Genomic DNA, 13,806 nt, shown 5'->3' on the forward strand with positions numbered 1-13,806 from the left:
TTGGGATGATTTTATATTGTTCTTACCTCGGTACTTGTAATGCAAGGCACTATTGTAAACCCCTCTTTCTTTCTCTGGAAGCAAAAAAATGCTTACTGCATTATTATTAAGTAAATACAAGTTAAAGTTAAAACTTGACTCCTTTAAAAGTTTAACTTTGCTAGTCTAAAAAACTGATGGCACTACTCCCTCAGAATAAATGCTATGATTTACTAAGGGAGAAATGTCTATAGTGGGGAAGCAGTAAGAACAGGAAAAAGGGCAAATCCAAGATGGAAAAATGGGAGAAAAGGGAGACAAAAAAAGGGGGAATGGGGAAATGGAAGTGGGAAATGAGACAGGAAAGCGTGGGGAAGGGAGGGGAGGACCATCATAACTCATGGAACTACCATAGGTTGCTTCTCTGACCATAGTGCCTGGGGGAACAGCTCCTTGTCTCTGCAGCATTGCAGTAAATCACCACAGCGGCCTCAACCTCACCAGATAGAGCATTCCACCATGTAGGGGCCAAGTGATCTAAAAAAGGCCCTGGTTGAAGCTTAAAGCCAGACTTCTCTCAGGCCACTCACAGCACATTTTTACTTAGCTACTCACTGCTAACAAGAATCTTTGGGGACCTATCAAGGTCTCATAGGTACACGGCCTCCTTTAGGATTCCTGTATTCTGTCTTCACATTGAGTGTCAATTCCTTTTCAGACCTTATCCAAGGAAATGAACAAAGGTAGGACATGAAGCACAGAATTTTGCAAATAGTAAGCTGCCACTCCCCAACCCAGGAATGTGTTCAGTGGAAGAGGTCTGCACACGACATGTTCCCACACACATGCTTTGGCTTCTGTAAACCTCAAGTTCTAGTGAAACCCAGATTTTTTGGCATAACATACAGAGAGCCTTTATGCACATATATATTTGTGCACCTGTAGGTTTTGTCCCTCAAATTTCCACTGAACACACAATGTACAGCCTCATAGGGGCAAAGCCTGTCTTGGCAAATCTGCCTTGTTTCCACATACATGCCCTCAGGAAAACCTCTGCCTCCTCCTTGTACTCTTCTGAAAGGGCTGAAAAGGAGATAAGGGGAGTTTGGGGAGGAGCTTATTTCCTGATCTATACCATGAGCCTGAAGTGACTTAACAGGGCTTCACACAGACAATAAATCTTCCTCTCAGACTCCTTGAAGACTCTGTACATCCTAGACCAGAGGGGGGGTAGAATTAAGGTCAGAAGATATCCTTCTTTATTTCCTATGACCTTCTATTTCCTATGACCCTGTATGTGATAGCATATACAATTGTTTGGGATGGAGGGTGCAGGCTCCCTCTCCCTTTTTTTTCTTGAAATGATATTTTATGATCTCTATGGTTTGGGAGGGGAGGGGGGGTATAATGAGAATGACCAGTGCTTCTTCACTGCACTGCTTAGCAGGAATTTTTTTTAAACAATGTGTTGTTCTGCATACCCATAAGAGTCACTTGAGTTTAGCTTCGTAATATAAAACCCACTCTTATGAGTGGAAGGCCACAATTCCTGGATAGCAACAAAACCATTAACATTGCTATATTACGTTAAGTGATCTACTTTTCGTGATAAGTACAAACATGTTTATATAAGCTTTGTATTGAATAACAAAACATAAAACTAACATACATTATTTACATTATCGATGACATACTATATACATACACTACAAATAATAACAACATTACTTACTTCTACTTTACCTATTACAATCAATTCCTACTACCTAAAAATCTAGCATCATTACTCCTCTTTATCTTATATAACATACTAACTTACTAATCTTCCTCTCAAATTCGTTTTTCTTCTTCTTCTTAATGTTATCTTAACAACACCTTATTTCTTGATCTCCTTTACTAGCTTCTTCTTTTATTCTTAAAAAAACCAAAAGTTTTCTCTACTTCTAACTAAATCTTTCTTTTCCCCCCTTCTCTATTCAGTTATTTCCTGCATATAATCCAACTCAGATTTATAAATTCCTATATTTATATATTAAGAAAAAAAAGGAAAAGACAACAAACTTCTAATCCTTCACTAACCTTATACTTCAAATAATACAATAACTTTGTAAAATATTCCTTTTACATTCTTTCTTCTAATGTTCATATATTTCAAAAAAACGGAGCCCAGTTCCTCAATAAAAGTCCTTATTTTCTTTGTTTTTTTTAATAATTATGACAATTTGTCGCTTGCTGTGTATTTCCTCGTTAGAAAGATTCAACCAGTCTCTCACTTTTGCTGGCACCTTGCTCCGGAACTTCCAATTCTTGACTGCTTGCATCGCAGTGTCCTTGCTGCTGTGACCATATATACAACAAAAGTTTTTTATATTTCCAAAAGTATTTCTCTTAAACTTCTTTGTCCATACTACTATTAAGTACTCCTTTGTCAATTTCTAAAATGCACATTCATGGATTTGCTTCTATCATTTCACTAATTTCTTAACCAAAATCTTTTTTAATCTTTTTACATCTCCCACCTTCAGCTACATGCCTCATATGAGCCTCCATTTACTTTCTTTTTTACATCTCCAACATCTGTTGGATCTCACTTCCTTTATACATTTCCGGGTTATTATTTTAGTCGTAAGCACAAGTGCCACCTGTAGAACATTTTTAGCCAATTTTTTCTTCTTAAACTCTCTACATTTCTGCTATAAATGTAATATCTTTCCCATAGGTTGTCCCATTCTTCCTTACTTCTAATAGTAAGGCCTATTGATTGCGCCCAAATTATCATATATTACTTTTTTTTCCTCTCTGTTTCTTTTTTTTCTTTTTTCTAATAACAATGTATATACTCTTATCATACTCCTTTCCTCTATCTTTAAATAGAGCTTCCCACAAATCGCATTTATTCAGTTCAAAACCCTATTTGGACATCTTCTTTCATAAATTTGTCTTGCATTTGAAGATAGAGAGTAACCACTTAAGGCATTGTTGCCCATCTATTATAATTTCTCCTTCTTCTTCCTTCCATCTTCCATTCATTATTAGTTTTTTAACTATATTTCTGCATCTAATAGGGATTTATAAATCATATTCATTTTGTCTTAAAAGATACAAGCTCAGCCCTTGTGGGGATTATCCACCAAGTGGTGTTTTTGTAGGAGTGTTGAGTTCTTATAGCCTTCCCATACCATTCCTAACCGCTTTTCTTATGTAATGGTTATAACAAAATTCTTTTATTCATCTTAAATCTTTATCATGCCATAAATAGTTCAGTTCAGTAACCTTGTATTAGGCATTTTCAAAAAGAAGAAAAGACAAAGTGTCAAAACGTAATACAAGCGCTAAGCTTAGCAAAACCTGAGGTATTTTTTCTAACCCCACAAGACTTCTCTAAAAGAAATTTAGCTCACAACTTCAGATAGCTCGGCTTCTGTACTGCGGTTAAAGCAAATCTTCAATCGCTTTTTAACGTTGTTCGATAATGATATTTTAAAATTTGACTCTGTGCCAAATAATAAAAAATATGTATTTTTAAAATACAGTTAAAAGTAAGTAAAATGGGGAATAAATTAGCACTTTTAAAATGGTTGTCAGGTATAGAGCTGTACCATACTTGTTGTATGAGCATTGTAATCTCCAAGAAGAAAAAAACGTGATGGCAACAGGTAGGGTTAGAAATTTTCCTCGCCACTAATACAATACAAGCGGGGTGGATTAGTCTGGAGACGAGACATCAGCATTTCTATTTGGCATCTAGGGAGGACATGGGTAAGAGAGTCAGTGGAGCCACAGCGACAGTCTTTGTTGTTTTGGAATTTGGTGATACCTTCCGCTGGTAGAGGCTGAAGGAAAACTGTTGAATCTACTAACATAAATGCCCGCACGGTAAGCAACCGGTAAAGTAGTTGCTAGGTAATTGGCTATTACTCCTAACTCTGGGAAGGATGCCCAAAGCCCGGGGAGAACAGACAGGAATTTTTGATGAATAGAAAGCCTGGCGCCTCATGGTCTTTCTCAGTCTGTCTTTGATTAGGCAGAAAAAATAAAGTTCTCATAGCTGTTTTGAAGTACAGTTAGATTTATTCCAAGGCTCCTAAATTTTGTTGGTAATTGCCTTGGACCATTTGGAGATGTAATTATCTTTAAGTAGGTGTACGGTAATGTCGCCATCGGATCTAAAGTGGATCTTTGGGAGCCAGGAATTTTATTACATGAAAAATCCAAGGTTAGTAGGTTTCGGGACTGTGGATAATCCACCATTCAAGACACAGAGTAGTGAAGGTGATACTCATTGGGGACTCCTATTACTCTTTTCCTCAGAAATGAGGCTTGGATTAAATCCCATTTCTGAATTGAAAGCTATTGATCCATATGGGGTATAACTCCCAGTAGAGAGTCTTTGGAATCACCTTTGCTTGGAAAAATCTTCAGGGCAAAAGCAATGATGGATTGAAAACCTCTTCCTGTAATAGAATGTGGGTGATACCTGATAGCAGCCTTTTCCCCCCCGAAGTTATGTGGAGCAAGATCTTTGTAGTGACCTACTGGAAATTATATTGGAAATTTAGGCCTAAATATTTAAAAGATTTTGACCTTGGATTAAGATGGATGTTATTGATTTTCCATGTCAATCTGTTTCCAGCGTGGTTAGAGAAAAAACTACTATTTTGGATTTTATGTAGTTAACTTCTTTAGTTCGCTTATATCACAGTAGTTAAAGAATGCTTTTAACATATCTCTGGCCAAGGCCAACTCTGGTTTCCATATATAGAATGGCAGTATCGCCGGCATACAGTAAGCAATGGAATAGGGTGACTCTCCCTGCTTTCTAGTGGATGTCCTTTCTACCGTGTTGAGATGGTCTTGCAGGTCATTTATATATATAGGTTAAATAGGTGCTGGGCCAAAGCACGCACTCTTGTTCTGACTCCTCTTGAGGTAGGTATTTTGTTGGAGAGTGAGCCCGAAAATGGTTCAGCTCTTTACCTGGCAGGAGAGGTTGCACTGTACAAGCTCTAATTAGCATGAATAAACGAGGATCCATGTCCATTTGGTCTAGTTTGGACCAGAGAAGGGTCCTAGAGACACTCATCGGAAGGGCATTACCTCAAAATCCAAAAATGCTACTGTGATAGAGCATTTCTCTTTTGTCCTTGGTTAGAGTATTATATTTGTCCACAAGAAAAAGAGAGAGTGAGACAGAAAGTGGTCAATTGTAGATTTCCCGGCTCTTAAATCCACCCTGTTGTGGACTCTATATAATCCTGTTTTTATTTTGCCATGTCATTAGTTTGTTCTCAAGATATTTTTGCATAGAGTTTTCCTAAAAGGTTGATAATAAGCTGATAGGTCTGAAGTTCTCTGGTCTGTTCGTTGGTCCTTTTCCTTATGGATTTCAAGGCACAATAATTGATGAGGAGCCAAGTTTCAGGAATTATTCCATACTGGTCAAATGAAGGAGAACAGCTTGATCTAGAATAGGGGCCCACCAGTCAGTGTGTGTGTTCCAGGAATACCTCGCCAGGGATCCCGCCTGGACCGTGGGGCCTTATTTCTTTCTTTAAATGATGAATTAAATTATGTATGTCCCTTCTAGTAAGTAGGAGATGGCTATGATCGAATGTTGTCTCCCATGGCCCAGTTTCTCCCATATATCGATGATGTGGTAGCAGGATCACTTAAGGAGAACTGAGAAATAGTTGGTCCATTGGGGTTCGGTTACATTTTGCAGCAAGTAATGGTTTGGGGAGGTCCTGCTCACTATTGCCCATAAGTAATTGTTTGGTGTTATTAGGATTTTAGGGAAGGCCAGATAATATTGGCTATTGTCCATTGAATGTTGGTAAAACTGGGATCTCTTTTCCTTTGTAGTAGTATGTTGGTGTTCCTCTTTTTCTGTTGTAGATAGGTTACTAGGGATGCACGCAGTCGTTGGTATTATATGTGGTCTTAAATATTGCTCTCCTAGCAGTCTCTTTTGACTCTGGATACAGTCGTAATCGAATCCAGCTTTGTTTTAGGGAGCCATATTGGAATTGAGCTCGCATTGCGTAGGTGAATGTAGTCTGGTGAGTATTTCAGAGAAGCATTCCATGTTAAACGGCTTGGATCAGAGTTAATAATCAGGTCTTTCAAATTGTGGAAGTGATCATTGACCAAGGTGGATGATAAGGTGATTTGCCATCCTGGGCTTAATTTCAGTGGATTTTTTTTTCTATATAACTCTTTTTTGGTTAGAGAGTTTTCCATAGTTGTAACTTTATTGCAGAAACACAAGTTCTTCAGGGATAGCAAGAGGGTTAAGTGGTCACTTTCTGTACGTTTTCCAATCTTGAAGGAGTGGATGAGTTCTATGAAGTTAGGTGTGCAAATTCCATAGTCTATTATGCTGCATCCCCTGGTGGAGAAGATGAGCAAGATGGTGACGGGACGGCTGCTTTGATTTTCTCTCCGCTGCAAGCTAAGTTTGTTTGATTCTCTTATCTCTCCTTTTGGCTCACTTCTCTGGCTCCAATCTGTTCTAACTGCTACAACCTGCAACTAGATGCCACTAATGCCATAAATAGGCGTGCCAGCCATAAATTAGGTCAAATCCCTCTACATTTAATATCTCTTTCTTTTCTAATCCCATCCAGTCTTTTAGCCACATCATGGCTGCCACTTGGTAATATATTTTCAAATTTGGTGCTCCTAACCCTCCTCTTTCTTGCCTATCACAAACATTTTTATAATTAATTCTCAGATTTTTATTGTCCCAAATAAATTTTTGTATTTCTTTTTTCCACTGTTGGAAACATTTATTATTCGTTATTATGGGAATCATTTGGAAAAGAAAAATCATTTTTGCCAAGATGTTTTGTTTAACCGCCGCTATTCTACCTAACAAAGATAGTTTCATCTTTTCCCACCTGATCATTTTCTTCGGAATTCCTTTCCAAACATTTTCATAATTATTTTTGTAAAGCAGGGAGTTGTGTTTAGCCAAAACTATTCCCAGGTATTTGACTTTATTCACTATTTTATAATTCGTAATTTGTTGCAGCTCCTTCTCCTGTTCTTTCCTCACATTAAATAACATTATCTTGGATTTGTTCTCATTTACCTTAAGACTTGAGATTTCAAACTCTTCCAGAACTAATTTCAGGAATCGAATTGATTCAAGCGGCTGTTCACACATCACTATTATATTGTCAGCAAATAATCTTATTTTATAATCTATTTTTTTAATTTTAATGCCGCTAATGTTCTTTTCTTCTTTAATTTTAGTTGCTAATATTTCTATTGCAAATATAAATATTAGTGGGGATAGGGGACAGCCTTGTCTGGATCCATTCCTAATATTTATTTCTGCTGAAAGTTCATCATTTACTTTTATTCTCGCTACTTGGTTATTATATATGGCTGATAGCCAATCTACAAATTTGTCCCCACATCCTGCTAGTTTTGAGCATATAGTCCCAGGAGATAGAATCGAAAGCCTTTTCCATGTCCAAAAAAATTAGGGCAGCTTGCTTATCAATTCTCTTATTTAAATATTCTATTAAATATTCTATTAATTCTCTTATTTAAATATTCTATTCTATTTAAATATTCTATCACAACCCTTGTGTTGTTTCTCATAAATCTTTTTGGAAGGAATCCATTTTGTTCTACTCCTATTACTTCTGTTAGTACCTCTTTAAGTCTCTTTGCTAATACAGAAGCAAAAATCTTGTAATCTGTATTCAACAGTGCAATGGGGTGGTAATTTTTTACAGATGTTAAATCCTGTCCTTCTTTTGGCAGCACAGTAACCACTGCTTCCTTCCAGGAGTTTGGAATTTGTTTCTTATTTATAATATTGTTCATTACCAGTTGTAAAACTTTAGCCACTTGATCTTGATATGCCTCATAAAATAAGGCTTAAAATCAATCTGGGCCTGGTACTTTTCTTTCTTTTAATTTACTAATAGCCCCTATTATTTCCTGATGTGAAATTTCTTTGTTTAATATTTTCCCATGATAGTTTTTAAATTTTATTTTACAGTTTTTCTTTAGATATTCATCTATTTTTTCTTCTGCTATTGTCGGTGCTTTATATAACTTTTCGTAATATTCCATAAATTTTCTTATTATTTCAGATTGTTTTGTAAAACTATTTTCCCCTTCCTTTAATAGTATTCTTCTTCTTTTTTGCTTTTCTTGTCTTAAACGTCATCCTTCCTCGAAACCCCTGCTGATTCCCGTCCTGGGAGAACGGGAGGGCTGGCTGGCTGTCTGACTCCTCCTCCACGTCCCTGCAAGCCACTGCCCTGGTTTGTTTGCATTTTCAAACTTATTTAAATTGGCATATTTTAATTTTTTCTCCATGTCATTTATCACTATCATATTCATTTGATTTTGCAAATTATTGAGTTCTGTTTTTAATTGTTTATTCTTTGGATCATTCTGGATTTTTTCTTCCCACTCTTTCATTTTTTCTTGCAATTCTTTCTCCTTTTTTACTCTTTCTTTTTTCCATCTATTCCCTTCTCTCATAAAAATTACCCTCTTATATGCTTTGCATGTTTCCCATACAATGTCTACCCCTACTTCTCCTGTCAAATTTTCTTTTATAAAAAGTTCCAATTCCTTTCCCCCCAACTCTAGACTTACGTTTTTAGTAAGTATTCGTTTAACCTCCATTGTCTATGTATTTTCCCTCTTCTTAATGTCCATGATAGTGCATTATGATCCGACAACCATTTTGGTAAAATTCAATCTTTTTAGTTAAGACATTTAATTTCTTTGTTCCCATGATCATATCCAACCGTGCAATGATTTAAAAAAATCAGATGCATAAGTATACTCCCTTGCTTTACCATTATGTACTCTCCAAATGTCTTCAATAGCCAAATTTTCTTTCATGGCAAAGAAGGTTTCTGGTAACTTCCCTCTGATCTTTTTCTTTTTACCTGTAAATTTTTTATCCATTTGTAGTGACATTATGCCATTCCAGTCTCCCATTAAGCACATATTCTCATAACCCATTAATTTATCAGCCAAATGTTTAAAGAACACTCCTTTCTTTTCATTTGGAGCATATACCCCAACCAACAATAATCTTTCTCCAAACCAGTCCACTTCCACTGCAATATATCTGCCTTCTTCATCATTTATTATTTCTTTAGGGTTATAATAGTCTTTAACATATATTACTACCCTTTCTTTTTTTTTCTTATTTGCGGAAATAAAGTGCATTCCCAGCTTCTTATTTTGTAAGTACTGTTCGTTCCCTTTTTTATATGAGTTTCCTGCAAACACACAAAGTCAAATTTTTGCTTCTTTAAATAATGAAATATTTTTTCCTTTTTTGTGGAGCATTAGCTCCATTTATATTCCATGAAATTATCTTAACCTCAGATATTTTTACCAGATAAATGAATAAATAAATAAATAAATAATATTGAAACTAATTTAACCTTTGTATCTGTGCCTTATACGAATCTTTAAGATCCTTTTTCAGTTTTTTCAGGCAGTCCAGAGCCTGCTGTTCATTTGCAATTTTGACTCTCTTTGAATGATGAAATACCATTAGGCCTTCCAGAGGATCCCATCTGAACCTTATACGGTTTTCTCTCAAAAACTTTGTTAGTTGATCATATTTTTCCTCCTATTTATTATTTCTGCTGGAATTTCCTTCAAAGTTAGTATTTCTTTCTTTTCTATTTGCATTTTCCTCTTTGAATTCTTGATCAGTATTTCATCTCGTGTTCTTTTTCTTGAAAAAAAGACTAATATGTCATGTTCATGTGACCTTCCTTCCTTTCCCTTATAATTCAGTCTTATTACCCTTTCAATATTGTCTTCAATCACTTCGTCCATATTTTGCCACATTACTAATAATCATCTCTTTTACATTCTCTCTTTCTCTTTCGATAACTCCTCTAAATCTCAGTATCTTTTCTTTCCTTTGTATCTCCATTAATAACATTTGGTCTTTCATCCTGTTAATCACTCCTTCTTTATCCTGCCAATTCATTCTCAGATTATTTATTTCTTCTTCCATTTCCTTATGTTCTTCCCACCTTCAAATCAATTCCTTTTAAATATTTCATTTCTTCTTTAAGAACACTCAGTTTGTAATGTATTGTATTGATTGTGAGGTACTGTATTGTTTTAAGAGTCTGCAGCTGTTGCACTGGAATTGGTAATCAGTAGGTGTGTTATATTGAGCACAGCTGCAGAGTGATTTTAGGCTATGTGTGAGTAGCAGCTTTGAAATAAAGCACCATGTTTTGTTCCTCCGAGTACTGATCCTTTTGGACATAACATATTGGCGAGGAGGTTTACCTTATGACGTGTCTAGCAAGTTTTTGGGAAGCAAGGAATGTGAGCAATTTATGGCTTTTCTAGGGCAGATGGAACAGTTTAATTTGGAGTTTCCTTTGAAGTGGCAGAGTTATGAGGCCCGATTGGAATTTTATCTTCTGGCAAATGGCATAACAGACCCAGAAAGGAAAAGAGCCGTGTTTTTTGAGCCTCTGTGGTGAAGGGGTGTTTGACCTCGCCTCAGCATTGATAGCGCCAAGAGACTTATCAGCAACACCGCTTGTAGAGATACTGACTGCATTAAGGAACCATTCCATTCCCCAACCGTCAGAAATAGCTAGACAGAGTGTTTTTTTATAAACGTGATCAGGAGGGGACTGAAAGCATTGCAGATTATGTTGCAGTCTTACGGCGGTTGGCACAACAATGTAATTTCTCCAATTTGGAAGAAATGTTAAGGGATCGCCTGGTCTGTGGCTCTGAGAGAGGAACCATTGCAAAAGTTGCTGCTGGCAAAGACAGACTTGACTTTTCAAATGGCATACCAAGAAGCCTTGAATTTTGAACTTGCTGCAGCCTCTACTCGGGAGGTGCGACAAGCCAGGAGCCCACAGAGATTGCAAACAGCTGGCAGTGGGACTGTAGACCCGGGTAATGGTGAAATTCAGAGACTGCAGCATGGTGTAATGAAGATGGAAGACCACCACAACAGAGGGGAGGATGTTAACAGAGAAATGTATGAGTTGTGGTGGGCCCCATGAGAGAGAAAGGTGTAAATTTAAAGAGGCACAATGTTTCTGTTGTAAACGTTGGGGGCATATTGGGAGAGTGTGCAGAGAAAAAAAGGCATCAGGGACCAAGAAGACATGTTCCCAGCTCATCTGCTACACACTCTGTGGATGCACCTTGCTGTCCCCATGTAGCTGGCTTGACTGGCCAACCCCCACATGAGCAGTGTGATGGTGTTTACGCAGCTGATGTAATTAACCACGTGCAACCCGAGATCCAGCGTAAGTTGTCGGTGACTGTGAAGATCCAGGATGTCCCTTGTGTGATGGAAGTGGATTCTGGGTCAGCATTCTCCATCGTTTCATGGGACACTTATAAAACATTTTGCCCACAGGATGATTTGGACATTCAATCTTGTGACTTACCACTTACGGATTATCAAGGACATAGAGTACCTGTGTTTGGCATGTGTAATGTCCATGTGAAATATCATATGTTTGATGGATGTTTGAAATTGTTAATAGTGGAAGGAAGGCGGACGAGCCTATTGGGGTTGGACTGGTTTGGGAGGCTGGGAATTGTAATTACTGGAATTCATGAGGTTAGCAAGTTGACATGGGAGGTGCTTAGTGGGAGAATTTAAGAGAGGGTTTGCTGGGGGACGGGGGCAGGATAAGGGTCCACCGAGATCATTGCATCTTGATCCTTTAGTACCCTTAATACATCTAAAATCACGGCGTATTCCATTTGCTTTGCGCTCTAAAGTGGATGCAGAACTAGATCGGTTATTGGAACAGGGAATATTGGAGCCAGTGGTAAAATGCAAAATGGGAAACTCAATTGTGACCTTGAAGGCCAATGGGGATGTGCGCATTTGTGCTGGATTATAGCGCACAATTAACAAGGCATTGCAGAAACATCCGTAATCCCAGTGCCAGTTGTCAGTCAGTTGTTAGCAACATTGGCAGGGGGAAAGGTTTTTGCAAAATTAGATCTAACGCAGGCATACCAACAGCTGGAAGTGGATGATGCCACTGCAGAAGCCCAGACGATAGTGACTCACAGGGGGGCATTCAGAGTAAAGCGGCTGCAATTTGGAGTGAGCGTAGCTCCTGGGATATTCCAGAGCTTGATGGAAGAAATATTAAGAAACTTGCCGGGAGTCATACCATATTTTGATGGTGCAACTGAGGAGGAACTGATGACACGGGTACGGAAAGTACTGCAGTGCTTCTCAGATGTAGGGTTGCGCGTTAAATGCGTGTTTGGAGTAGCGCAAGTAGAGTTTTTGGGATACATGGTAGATGCAAGGGGAATCCACCCGACATCAGCAAAGGTGAGGGCCATCCAGGATGCCCCAGCACCACAGTCAAAGCAAGAGTTACAGGCATTTTTGGGATTGCTAAATTTTTACCATTCATTCTTAAAGCATAAGGCCACAATGGCAGAGCCACTGCACCGTTTATTAGATAAACGGGCAGTGTGGCAGTGGACAAGTCAGCATGAGAAGGCATTCCGAGATGTCAAACGATTGTTGTCATCAGAAAGTGTATTGGTTCATTTTGATGAGAGGAAGCCATTAATTTTGACGTGTGATGCCTCCCCGTATGGAGTTGGAGCAGTGTTGAGCCATCAATTGGAGGATATGCGGGAAGCTCCAATTGCGTATTATTCTAGGACGTTGTCTACAACGGAGCGAAATTACGCGCAAATTGATAAGGAGGCATTAGCAATAGTGGCTGGGGTTAAGAAGTTTCATGATTACGTGTATGGGCGACCATTTATGATTGTTACAGACCATAAGCCGCTGTTGGGATTATTTTCCTCAGAGCGCCAGACACCACAGATATTGTCCCCTAGAATGCTGCGGTGGCAATGTTCCTGAATGCATATTATTATGTCTTGCAGCACCAGTCGGGAAAGAAAATTGGTCATGTAGATGCGTTGAGTCACTTGCCAGTACAAAGGGAGGAGGAAGATCATTCCCACTTTGAGGTTTTGATGTTGGAATCGTTATCAGAGCCTCCAGTGCAAGCGGCAGAAATAGCAGAAAGGTCAGCTAAGGACCCAGTGCTTGCCCAGGTTTTGAATTGGGCATGGAAGGGTTGGCCATTGGGTAAGTTAGAGGAAAAATTCAGACCATTTGGAATGAGGCAAAGCACGAGATATCTGTCCACAAGGGGTGCTTACTGTGGGGAAATAGAGTAGTGATCCCAGCAGCTTTAAGGATTAGGGTGCTGGAGGCCTTACATGTAGGGCACCCCGGAATAGTGAGAATGAAGGCATTGGCCCGGAGTTATGTGTGGTGGCCAAAGATGGATAGTGAAATAGAAGAGTGGGTGGCCAGGTGCAGGGAGTGTCAGATAACGCGACCTGCCCCACCTCAGGCCCCTACCTATCAATGGGAGTCCACAAAAAGACCGTGGTCAAGGGTACATATTGATTTTGCAGGGCCTTTCCAAGGCCAGGTGTTTCTCATCGTAGTGGACTCATATTCCAAATGGCTAGAAGTAGTGCCAGTAATGTCAATGACATCACAAACAGTTATTAGGGCACTGGCGTAAGTTATTTGCAACCCATGGCCTCCCGGATACGGTGGTATCGGATAATGGGACAGCGTTTGTATCCAAGGAGTTTAGAGTATTCCTGGCCAATGGTGTTATTCGCCAGGTACCTCGGCCCCTTTTCATCCGCTACGAATGGGCAGGCAGAAAGGATGGTGCTGCATAACGAAGGATGCATTGCAGCTTAATAGTAGAGGGGGATTGGCACCGCCGGTTGGCGAATTTTTTGTTAACACAGCACATAACACCGTGC

The sequence above is a fragment of the Sphaerodactylus townsendi genome, unplaced genomic scaffold, assembly GCF_021028975.2.
Source record: "Sphaerodactylus townsendi isolate TG3544 unplaced genomic scaffold, MPM_Stown_v2.3 scaffold_38, whole genome shotgun sequence".
Lineage (NCBI taxonomy): Eukaryota > Metazoa > Chordata > Lepidosauria > Squamata > Sphaerodactylidae > Sphaerodactylus > Sphaerodactylus townsendi.